At 42.0% G+C, this 3,936-nt stretch overlaps 1 pseudogene; it reads left to right on the forward strand.

Annotated features, from left to right (window-relative positions):
* Positions 1–220: 220 nt before the first annotated feature.
* On the forward strand, positions 221–3,630 carry LOC118361225 (zinc-binding protein A33-like; annotated as a pseudogene).
* Positions 3,631–3,936: the final 306 nt, after the last annotated feature.

A 3,936-nucleotide genomic window follows, 5' to 3' on the forward strand; every position in this document is an offset into this window, starting at 1 on the left:
CAGGAAGAAGTAGAATAATAGAGCAGCACAGTAGCATGCAGCTATTCAGCGATACTCTCAGCCTTCTTACAGGAGCCTTCTTACAGATTCAGCAGGGTCAAAGGTGCTCTGCAGTCGGCACAGTGGGTTGTGTATCGGAGGATGCATGACTTTCAACCTTCGTCTCTCCCGAGCCCGTACGGGAGTTGTAGCGATGAGACAAGATAGTAGCTCCTGACAATTGGACACTACGAAATTGGGGAGAAAAAGGGCTAAAAGAAAAAAAAGAAAAAAAAGAAAGCATGACTGTATCCCCACAGATGAAGTTGCACTGGATTATAAGGAGGAAGTTAAGACTGCACTGAAACCCTTGAAGGAGATGCTGGAGGACTATAAGGAAATTAAACTGATCTGTGATCAAACAGCAGAGAGAGCCAGGAGAAGAGCCAGGCAGAGCACACAGAGAGGCAAATTAAGAAGGAGTTTAAGAAGCTTCACCAGTTTCTACAAGATGAAGAAGGGGCCAGGATTGCTGCACGGATGCAGGAAGAGAAGCAGAAGAGTCAAATGATGAAGACGAAGATTGAAGAGATGACCAGAGAGATCTCTTCACTTTTAGACACATAGACATCTCATTCCTGCAGAACTACAATGCCACAGTGAAAAGAGCCCAGTGCACACTGCCAATTCCACAGAGGGTTTCAGGATCACTGATCCATGTGGCAAAGCACCTGGGCAACCTGCAGTTCAGAGTCTGGGAGAAGATGCAGGGGATAGTTAAATACACTCATTTGATTCTGGACCCCAACACTGCCCATCCACAGCTCATCCTGTCTGAGGATCTGACGAGTATGATATAGCGTAATGAGCCACAGCAGCTTCCTGACAACCTAGAGAGATTTGATGAATGCTTTGTGGTCCTGGGCTCTGAGGGTGTTAGCTCAGGGACAAATAGCTGGGACATTGATGTTGGAGGAAATAAAGCCTGGGTCCTGGGTGTGGCACCAGACTCTGTCCAGAGGGAGGGCGAGTTTGGCTTCAGACATAGAACCTTGGGTGTGTGGTGTATTGATGAGAAATAGTATACACATTCCTTATCAGAGGCACTTACTCCATTCACTCCATTCAAAGTGAGTAAGCCCCAGAAAATCAGAATGCAGCAGGACTGGAAAAAAGGACAGCTCTCATTTGTTGATCCAGTCAACAACACGCAACTTCATAAATTCATGCATACTTTCAAAGAGGGAGTCTTTCCATACATCTCTACCAAACACCCTCTTAGGATTTCTTTGTCAGGGGATTCCGCCTCTGTCCAAATCAGGTACAAACATACTGTAAACTAGTCAGTAACACTCACTCATTTCCCTCAGTGCAAGATTCTCACAGAGGGAGAGCACAGACTGTGATGGCGTGAACAGGACCTTCCTCCATCAACAATACTCCTGCTGTGACTCTCACCTGCCGAACCACATGCTGTTTAGAACTATGTGCATTTGTAAAACAGAATGTAAATACATGTTATGTTGCATTGCTTATTACTGTTATCAGTGGGGATTCCCATTTCCTGTGTGTTATAGGGCAGGATTCTTAAAGTGTTCTGTTCTGAGGCCCCCGTTCCAAGGCCCCCAAAATGTGTGCTCAATATTCATTCTTGATGCTGACAATATGAAATTGAACAATGTTTTAGGCCTAATTCCTGTAAAACACTGTTCAACAGTTTGTTCGTGTTTTTCCTTTTCTATTGTTTTTTTCTTGTTGTTATTTTCATTCTTTGTTTTATATTTGCTTTTTCAGGGACCCCTGGGATGCATCGAACAGACACATGACATTGTCACTGTGACACACTGTGACACATTGCTGGAGCCTTCTTTAATGTATTCTTAGTACAGTAATACCTATACTATACTGGCATTAATATTTCCTTCATTGTTTTTTCTTTGAGTATTTCAGAATGATTCTTGATTCTGTCCATTCAATTAGTTTAATCCTGATGTGTGTGTTCCAATAACCACTCCCACAGTAATGTCCAATAATTTTCTTGGGCAATGTCGGCCCTTTGTGGTTACAGTAGACTACTGCAACTGAGATTGATCATAAAAAATGTTTTGATAAGCTTTATTGATGACCATTTGTGATGGTCCGTGGTTTATTTCAAAGAGAGCTCCGTAAGCCACCCCCCAGTGGGCAGTGCTAGGAATGTTGCATTCTGACACATTTTAGTGAGGTGAAAAGCCTCTCATTTTACAATGGGTCCGCGTGGTTCTGTGTAGCCTGGTTATGCTAATCTATTTGAGACCAGTGTATTACAGTTCATTTCGTCTTTGACTTAATAAGTCAAACATATTTGAATAGATAACAGGGAAACAACAATGAGTCCCAGACAGTTCGCAATAGAACATACCAGATGAGGGCATCGTTTACTCCCTAAATTATTGGGATCATCTGGTTATCACCAGTGTTTGCAATGCAGTGAGTTCATTGGCAAAACAGACCGTGATCATTACGCAGGTGCACCTTGTGCTGGGGAAGGTGCTGTTTTGTAACAGAACACAAAGCCACAGATGTCTCAAGTTTTGAGGGAGCGTGCAATTGGCAAACTGACTGCACAAATGCTCACAGTCATGTGAAATCCATAGATTAGGGCCTAGCGAATGTAATTCTATTTACAGAGTTCCTCATATAAACTGTAACTCTGTAAAATCGTTGAAATTGTTGCATGTTGCGTTTATATTTCTTATCAGTACAATTCAATTGTGTTTTGTTTGAAAAGATGGGCCTGGCTGAGAATAGAACATTCAGTTTTCTGCCTGAATGTGGCGCTGTTTACTGCAATTGTCTAGATTATCTTGTGACCAGAACAAAACTACTTATTTTATTAAATTAGAGATTGAAATAAATTGTGTTCCTTTAAAAAGAAGGCCTGGCTGACATGGACTGTTTCCTCACCTTATTCTCCATGATAGTTGGTTATTTACCAGGGAACAAGAAGTGAAAACGAAACAAGGATTGAAGCGATAGACTCCTTATTTTACTCAGCTACAGATTGAAATAAATGGTGTGTCTTTGAAAAGAAAACACATTAAGGGGAAAGGATCCACAGACACAGAGGCTGAATATCTTTCTGCGCATATATTTATTTACAATGCTGGCTGCCATGGTTAACCCAAACGCAATACATTGAACGCTTACTGAACTGACTCCGAAAAGTAACATAAGTAGGCCTACAGTATCACAGTGAGGTCAAACAGGTGTGTGTGATAGTCCGATTATCCAGTGCATGTGGTGTACAATGGTTTTAGCCATGCCCCTTCTGGAGGGCCTGAGGCTCTTGGACCACAACTGAGAACAACCTGGCCTGACACCTGGATGTGCCTGGCCCAATCCTACCTGGCCCGCCTCTACCTGCTACCTGCCTGTTGCTGCCTCCACTGGTTATTTCTCCCTCTCAAATCTTTTGCTTCCCACACACCCGGAAACTTGGATTCCCTTACTTTTCGTCCAACGTCTTTATGAAAACCAGTCTGACCGTGGGATCTTGAAGTGTTAGTACTTTGTTTATATTCATTACGGATACTGTCTGAATCTGCTGGCCATTAATACTGGTATTGCTCTTTCCTTATTGAAAGGGTGAATAAAGGAAGACTATGCTTTGATTTTTTTTTGTTGTTGTTGTTTTCTCATGAGGACAATATAACATTTGAATAGGCTGTTCAATGAGAAAAACATGTTTATTCGATTTATCAGTTTCACCACCTGATGGATTGTATTTGTCACGTCCCGGCTTGTGTACTGTGTAGCATACATTGTGAACTCGCTGTTTGGATATTTCACCCACCGTAAAGGTTTATTGTAGATAATAACCAAGCCAACAAAAAAAACGCTAGTACACAATTTATGCAGACAAAAGAATCCCCAACATTATACAAGTATGGATCGACAATGTCACGGTGCAAATAT

Source organism: Oncorhynchus keta, chromosome 28 (assembly GCF_023373465.1).
Source record: "Oncorhynchus keta strain PuntledgeMale-10-30-2019 chromosome 28, Oket_V2, whole genome shotgun sequence".
Lineage (NCBI taxonomy): Eukaryota > Metazoa > Chordata > Actinopteri > Salmoniformes > Salmonidae > Oncorhynchus > Oncorhynchus keta.